At 32.3% G+C, this 8,709-nt stretch overlaps 2 long non-coding RNA genes across 2 annotated transcripts; one reads left to right on the top strand and one right to left on the bottom strand.

The window, feature by feature from the left end:
• Nucleotides 1-617: 617 nt before the first annotated feature.
• LOC107771765 (uncharacterized) lies at nucleotides 618-2,466 on the top strand. The gene is made up of 2 exons (XR_001644878.2): nucleotides 618-1,034; nucleotides 1,199-2,466. It is a non-coding gene; the product is annotated as an uncharacterized LOC107771765 (long non-coding RNA).
• A 2,774-nt stretch (nucleotides 2,467-5,240) lies between these two features.
• Nucleotides 5,241-8,250, bottom strand: LOC142182695 (uncharacterized). The gene is made up of 2 exons (XR_012711653.1): nucleotides 6,973-8,250; nucleotides 5,241-5,627 (listed from the first exon to the last, which is right to left on the bottom strand). It is a non-coding gene; the product is annotated as an uncharacterized LOC142182695 (long non-coding RNA).
• Nucleotides 8,251-8,709: the final 459 nt, after the last annotated feature.

Genomic DNA, 8,709 nt, shown 5'->3' with positions numbered 1-8,709 from the left:
CGTGTTTCCGAGCAAAGAGGGGCAGATGTGAGCACGTGATTTTTGCTCTATATAAATTACTCCCACAAATTCAAAACAAAATAATTGTTTTCCATTGTTTGCAATTTTGTGGATTTTTGTGGCATTTTCTATCAATTATTTGCATTTGTCTGTGCATGTTTATTTTATTTAATTAATAAAAAATACAAAAATATGTTGCATTTGCATTTAGGATTTAACTTTGCATTTTTAAATTAAGTAGTAAATTATTTATTTTATAAGAATTGGAAAAATCATAAAAATAGTTATTTTGCACTTTTAATTTTAATTTTTCTTTAATTTGGTTCTTAATTATTTGTGATAATTGTTATTTGGAGTTAGTTAATTTAATTTGATAAAATAATAGGAATTAATTTGGGTGTCATTTTTAATTTTTACTTAAAAGAAATTAGAAAAAGAAAGTAAAATTAAAAAGAAAAGAAGTAGAGAAATCAGATTTTGGATTGCTTCGTTTTAATTCTCATAGCCCAAGTCAATTAAACTCAATGGCCCAATTACCTTATACCTACCCAGCCCAGATCATTGACCCATTAACCCTTCCCCTCTATATACCCTAAATACACATTATTTGGAGGGGAGCTAAAAAAAATGAGAGAGGGACGCATATAGAGGAACGGCGCAGAAGGACTCCTTTGGAGCTTGATCTTCTTCCTCATCAAAATGAAAAACTCAACCGCTTCTTTTGCTTTTCTCTTGAGCACACAAATCTCTCTTCATATTACACTGCATTTCTCTCAAAAAATACAGTAACGAAAAGTTGTTGAGAATTGACAGTAGCTTAAAAATTCAATTGGAGAGCTGAACCTTCAAAGAACTTTTTCATCACTCGAAAAGCTCGAAATTGGAGTGTTTAGCTGGGTTTTGGGTTTGGGTATAACTCGAAAAGGGGAGTTGTTTGGTTGATGTTGCTCCCACGTTGCTAGCTGAGCTCCAATTTTTTGTTTCAATCGTTATTTGGCTTCTTTGTCTTCTAAATCTCGTCCTTGCGTAATTAGGTACGTTCTCTTTCAAGCTATTGTAAGATCTGTTTTAATGAGAAGTTTCTTGATTTGCCGCTTTTCTGATTTCATTTGTGAACAACGTTGAATGAGTTGCCTGTTTTCGAAATATTGTAAATGCTAACGGTGTTCGAAAGGTTAATTCAAGTTTGTCGTGGCAGATTCCTTATCTAACTAGGTTTTGCTGTTTGAGCTATCTTCATATCCTGGCCCTTTAATGTTAAGATTCGGCTTCATATGAATTGAAACGTTATTAGGAAGTTATATTTAAAATCTTCATTTTTGGTAAATACGATTCCGAGTCGATCTTAAGGATGAGACAGAGTTCGATACTTCACAATTTTTGGAGAAATGGGATTTTCAGCATTGTTAATTTGCTTTCCTTCAACTGATTTATATATGTAACCAAATTGTGAAGATCTTTCGATTTTCTTAGATTGCCAAGTGAAAGACAAATTATCTGAATGTTTAAGGAGTTACATGCCACTGTATGTTTCCATGGTTTCTTAGATAAGTTTTTCTCCTCGAGAGCATAATTAGCACTATTAGCTGTACTATCTAGCATGCCATTCATACTCTAAAATCGTTATTTTGGTTGTTCTAAGAGGTATTTTCGTTGTGCTTGACCAAAGAAGTATCCCATGCGCAAGTGATTAAAATTGGAAATATATCCAATGCCTTTTTGATTTTCTCGCTTATTGACATGTACTGCAAATTTGGATGCATAAGCCAAGGAAAGGCTTTTCAAAAGATATGGCAAGGTTGATAGTGTGGATATGAAATCTAGTTTTGCTTTTGTTTATATGGACGATGATTTCTTGTTAGCGGCATTGGCTTTGTTGTTAGAAAGAATTGAAAAATAAAAATCAAAACAGGCACTGAACTCAAGGATTTTTAAAATGGAAATAGAGTTCTGGGATTAAGAATTAGTAATGGGTGTAAAATTCTGAATCAAAAGATAAGCTTGGGTCTATGGAATTTTTGAGTGGGATTGGAAATAAAACAAAAACACAAATGATTGGAGGTGTGCTATATTAGACAATACAAATAGCATGACCCTCATAATTTAATTTAGAAACCTCTTGATCAGAATATACTGAGGTGCGCCGTGCCAAACAAAAATGACAATTGCATGGCCCTCGTTTAAATAATTTTGCTGGAATCCTTAAAAATCGAGGCGTGCTATTTAGTTGAATTTTCCATGGCCCTCGCAAAGTTGAAAGTGCATAGGTTTTTTAGGCGCGCTATTTTAAAATTACTTTCCTAAACTCGGGTGCGCATTTATGTGACCCAAATCCAAAACTCAACAATGTTATATAAAAGGTGTTGCGGACTACGGGTGCATTTATGTGATGTGGTTCAAGACATATTTTAAATGACGTTGCAAATCTTTCTTTAAAAATGTCTAAAAGCGATTATAAAGCTAAAATTGCATCATAGGTTAAAACATCTATTAAAATCAGATAATAGGCCAATTATAACAGTTGAGCGACCGTGCTAAAATCACGGAATCCGGGAATGCCTAACACCTTCTCCCGGGTTAACAGAATTCTTTACCCGGATTTCTGTGTTCGTGGACTGTAAAACAGAGTCAATCTTTTCCTTGATTTGGGATTTGAACCAGTGACTTGGGACACCATAAAATTATCCCAAGTGGCGACTCTGAATTTTTAATAAAAATAAACCCGTTTCGATTGTCACTTTAAGTTGGAAAAAACTCCCTTATCTATACCCTTCTCGGGAGGTAGTGAAAAAGGAGGGGTGACATATTCAATATTAATTACTAAACTACTGTCAAAATATTTTCTATCTGGACATGATTTTACTATTGCTATGTACTTCTTATCGGCCATATTAATGTCTCTGTTGTATTTTTTTAATAATAATTTCATTACTTGAATATTATATTTGAAAGAATGCGGCAAGAATGTAGAATTTTTCAGGCAAATTAACATGAGTACTTCATTTGGATGTTCATTTTTGTAAAAAGTAGAAACATCTCAACTTATACGCTACAACAACAATATATCAAGTATAATCCCACATAGTAGGGTCTGGGGAGGGAAGTGTGTACGTAGACCTTACCCCTACCTTATGGAGGTGGAGATGCTATTTCCAATAGACCCTCGGCTCAGGAAAGCATAGGTACCACAATAATAACAAGAAAACAAGACACGACAACACCGGAAATCATATAAAAGCAGCATACATAACAAGATAATAAGATGATCGAAATGCAAAAAAAAATACGAAAAAAAAGGCAAGTAGGGGTGTTCATAAAAATCGGAAAAACCGAACCAAACCGAAAACCAAACCGACCAAAAAAACTGTTACTTTTTGGTTTGGTTTTGAATTTTAAAAACCGATCAAATTTGGTTTGGTTTTGGTTTTAATCAGAAAAAAACCGAACCAAACCGAATATATGAGTAGTTATTTCAAATTTATTATTACACCTATATATATATATATGTATATTGTTATACACAATTTCAAAAAATTTATAGCAAATGCTAATAGTTTGCACTTTTAATATAGTTCTTTACCTTTACATTCTAGTTTGATTGGTAGTTTTCATTTGTTTAGTGTAAGAATCCATTTCGTATTAAAAATAATATATTTTAATTGAGTCCTTAAATCATTCATCACTATTTAATTCAATTATCATCAATATATTTTGGTAAATAATAGATTTCTCAAAGGGTAATTGATTTGATAGTGTTACATTGAAAATGTGGTCGCCGGAATATATGTTTGGTAGTGTATGTCTTATATTTAAGAAAAAACCAATAAATAACCGAAAAAACCAAAAAACCGACATAAACCGAATCGAGAAAAACCGACTTAATTGGTTTGGTTTGGTTCTAATATTTGAAAAACTGACTTACTTGGTTTGGTTTCTTTTTAGGAAAAACCGATCCAAACCGAACCATGAACACCCCTAACGGCAGGTATTCAAAGAAACATAATACTAACCAAATGCGAGAGTACGTACTAACACTACCGATATAAATAATCTAGACTACCTAACCTACTATTCTAATTCTCGATATCCACACTTTCCTATCTAGGGTCATGTCCTCGGTCAGTTGTAGCTGTCATGTCATGCGTAATCACATCACCCCAACTCTTCTTCAGCCTACTTCTACCTCTCTTAAGGCCATCCAATGTCAACCTCTCACACCTCCTTACCGGGGTGTATGTGCTTCTCCTTCTCACATGTCCAAACTATCTAAGTTGTGTGTCCCACATCTTGTCCTCAATAGGGGGCCACACCCACCTTGTCCGAATAACTTCATTCCTAATCCTATCTAATCTGGTGTGTCTGCACATCCATCTCAACATCCTCATCTCTGCTACCTTCATCTTTTGGACGTGGGAGCTCTTGACTTGCCAACACTCAGCCCCATACAACATAAACGGTTTGACCACCGCTCTATAAAACATACCTTTAAGTTTTGGTGGTACCTTTTTGTCATACAAAACACCGGAAGCAAGTCTACATTTCATTCATCCCGCCCTAATACGATATGTGACATCTTTATCAATCTCCCACCCCTTGTATAATAGACCCAAGGTGCTTAAAACTTCTCCTCCTAGGAATGACTTGTGAATCCAACCTCGCCTCTCCTTCCACTCCATGAGTAGCACCACTAAATTTATACTCCAAGTATTTTATTTTGGTTCTGTTCAACTTGAAACTTTTAGACTCCAGGGTCTGTCTCCATACCTCTAACCTCGCGTTAACACCGTCTCGCGTCTCGTTAATCAAAACAATGTCGTCTGCAAATAACATGCACCACGACATCTCAACTTATAGGCTCAAAATCGAAAATCCATAATATCCCAACCAATTAATCAAAACCGAACTTAAAAAATCTGACCCAATCCGAACTTATTTGGATTGGATTGGGATTGTCATTTCTTCGATCCGAAAATTGAAAATTCAAACCGAAATTCTCATATTCAATCCGAACGGCCTGAATGCCCACCCCTACTCATTTTGATCTCAATTTTTCGAATAAAAAAGTTTACCTTTTAAGAAATGTTATTACTGCTTTAACATGACATACAGAGCCATAGTCATACTCTAAAGTAAATGAGTACGTAAAACAACAGAAACAATTGTATTTAATCAACCATGAGAAGCTTGCACAATATCAAACTTAGAAACAAATATCAACTCCCACTAACAAAGAGAGGCACTTTTGCCTTGGGCCGAAGCTCTCTAAAACATACTACTACAAATTAAAAGAAGGATATCCCTCTGTACATAATAAACCCCAAAAAAATTAAGTTACTTGTAGTTAACTTATTTAGTTATAATGTAAATTCTTGAAACTTAAACACGATTTAAGAAAACTTTCTAGGATTTAGTGAATTATAATGAGGTAGGCTATTGTTATAAGTGACTTGATTAAGTTCTCTTTCGGTATGTCCTTGGATCTTGGTGTTTGACGAAAAATGTCTGTTTTTTCTTCTTGGTTGTGAAGAACGAGGGATGAAAACTCCAGTTCCTTTGCTTGCTCTTCTACTATTCTGCTCATTTACATATGGTGTTCTTATAGCTGGATGGATTACTTGTGAAAATACCTGAAAATTTTCAAAGACAAAGACAAAACAACAAGTTTAATAAAGCTGAAATTTGAGATATAAGGATTAATTTCACTATGGTCATTGACTTCATTCATTTTAACAATAAATAAAGTTACTAAGTCGGAAGATCAAGTTATTAGTTATGGGTCAACATATCATGATTTGCCAATAGCCATGTCTGCACTTTGTCATGCTATAAATTCCATTTTAAAAAATAAAAAAGATTCACGCTGTAAAATTTATCACTACCCATATTTTAAACAGAAGACAATTAACAAAATATATTAATGAAACAAAAGAGATGATTATAGTAGTTATAGAAGTATAAAAGTTGTTTACTTTCCCTAATTTTATCTTTTTTTAGAATATATTTTTATATCTCCCTTTGATAATATTTTGGTCTATTGTCAGTTCCACCCCCCATCCCCCCACCCCCACCCCCCATCCCCTACAAAGAAAAAAAGGAAAAAGAATATTATCATGCTTCCACGAAACTTATTACTCCAATCTTTTAAAATATAACTTTTTAAGATAATGAAAAATACTTCCTCCATCTCAATTTGTTTGAATCTTTTTGGAATACGGGTCACATTAACTAATATTTTATGTGAATTATGATATATATTCTTAATATTTTTTGAGATAAAATTTATATATTTAGAAACTATATTAAAAAATATTATAAGTTATAATAGTTAACAATCTAAAATATTTAAAAATTATTTACAAATATACGATCAAGAAATCTTGTTTAACTCCCAAAATAGTAAAAGGTTCATTATTTTTTAAAGAGAGGGAGTACTAGTATTCATATTCTAGGGATCTCTGCACTTAAACTAATGCCCCACAAAAAATTAAAAAGAAAAGAGAGAACTATGGGATGGAAAAATGGACAAGAAAATAAAAAGAATTTAACTTATATAGTCTAGTATAAAGAAATTACATTTACATATAATCCTTAATAAAAATGAGATTTGTAAATTAAATAGGTTACTTATTATAACATGTAAAGTTGACTTAACAGTAAAAAAATTATATTGTCAGTAGATAAATTTGAAAGAAAAATTGAAGGGGAACATGAGTTACTACGTTTACCATTGTATTATAACATAAAATTCTTAAGAATGTTATAGCGCTGTGAAATAAGGTCTTTCTGATCGACCCGATTTATGAATTAGACAAGGATAAACAACAATACAGCTTCAGTCCTAAACAAGTTGGGAGTCCAAAATAACTAAAATAATAATAAGGGGGGGGGGGGAAGAAAGACTACTTGAACAAGAAAAAAGACTGGTAGTTTGAGAATTGAAAGTGTGGGGAAACATATATATATATATGGTACCTGAAGAGAGTCAGCTGAGGGGCGATAATTAGCTGAAGCGTTTTCATCTTCATCATCATCCATTATTAAAAGAGAGATTTGCTTGCTCAAATCTGCAAAAAACAAATCATCTTGATCTACTTCCATTGACAACTTTACAACAGAAGAATAGAACTACAAAAAAAAAAAAAAAAAAAAAAAAGAAATTCTCCTTTTGTTTCTTTATAAGTAGGAGGGATATAGTGTAATATAAATAGGGGGAAATAAAGCAAAGAGTGGGATCAAAAAAAGGAGTATACATGTGGGATGGTAGGGTCAAGAATGACAGCTAAGTTAATCTGTGCAAGACCCACAAAAGGATATCAACAAACTGTAATGTAGATTTTAACTTTGTTTCTCTAGAATAACTTTAACACAGATCATCTAAAAAGGAATTATAGATAATTGTTCATAATAAATAAAATTAGTGATTTTAAAAATATATGACAAATCACATGTTACAATAAGTTTAAGTACATTGATAATATAACAACTCTTTTAAATTATTAGTATACAACAATACATACCAGTGTGATACTATAAGTGGGCGGATTATTTCTGATATATCTCTAGCTCAAAAAAATTGTTATCAAAATAAGTATGGAAAAATACAAGAGTAAAAAAGCTATAATGAAAATACTTGAAGAAAAGAAAACTATTGACAGCAAAAATAGTAAAGATAACCAACATAAGAGAAACAATGGTAGTAAAAAAATTAAATTGTTATGATATTATCCAGATGAGAAAGAGAGTGACAAAAGGAAAAAAGAGATGAGGATTGAAAAATCTGCACAACAGCAACAGCCCACGCTTTGGGCCTCAATATTTTTGATACGAAATAAAAAATTTAATATATAATTTCAAAAATATAATGAAATTAGTGATAAAAACCTAAAGGTCGAAGACTTATTAAATTTAAATTTTGAATCATCCACTACCCTCAAAGGCTCCTCTATTTTCATCCACTAGTTATGGTTAACTTCATCTTACACTGCAAAGCCCCAACTTGCATCAAATTCCTATGGTTGCAAGTGTACTATAAGATGGAAATAGCTGAAGTCATTTGGCTTTGTACGTCACACTAGACTAGACAATGAAGAAAGTTAAATTATTGTCACTTATAAGAATGACTACTTATCACATATCTATGCTTGGTTGAAAAAAAATTAAGTATTATTTTACAATTTCTCAGCTGACGATGAAATATATAACATAAGTACATTAGTGAAGAGGTAATTATCTTGTTTAGTCGCAATTGGCAATCTCTTCGTTGTTTACTCCACATATAATCTTTTCTCTTCGATATATATATTCTCCAAAAGTATGAGAAGCTGAACGATTTTGTAACATTTTTCAAACTGTAATTGGACTATGTTCAACAACTCAAGAATTTAGATTATATCTTTTGTTTCTTTCCATTGTTTGAAGTGAATAGTACGTCTGTGTAAAAAAAAACGATAAATCTTACAATTATATTACTATGTAAAAGTCAAAAACTGTGAAGAGTAGTCATTCCAACGTAAGCATCTAAATAATCTGGTACGCTACAGGAGGGATCATACAAGTCCTAAGAGATGCATATTAAATTCCATAAACGCGATCCAGAAAACAATTTGACCAAAAGTATAATTTGGAAAATATAATAAGTGATATTTTGTAGCTAATCAAATTAATGACATTATTTTTTGTAATTAACCCGGCCCGTACTCAGTGGCGAAG

Source organism: Nicotiana tabacum, chromosome 7, assembly GCF_000715075.1.
Source record: "Nicotiana tabacum cultivar K326 chromosome 7, ASM71507v2, whole genome shotgun sequence".
Classification (NCBI taxonomy): Eukaryota; Viridiplantae; Streptophyta; class Magnoliopsida; order Solanales; family Solanaceae; genus Nicotiana; species Nicotiana tabacum.
Note: the sequence above shows the minus strand (reverse complement) of the source record. Positions and strands in the feature narration are given on the sequence as shown.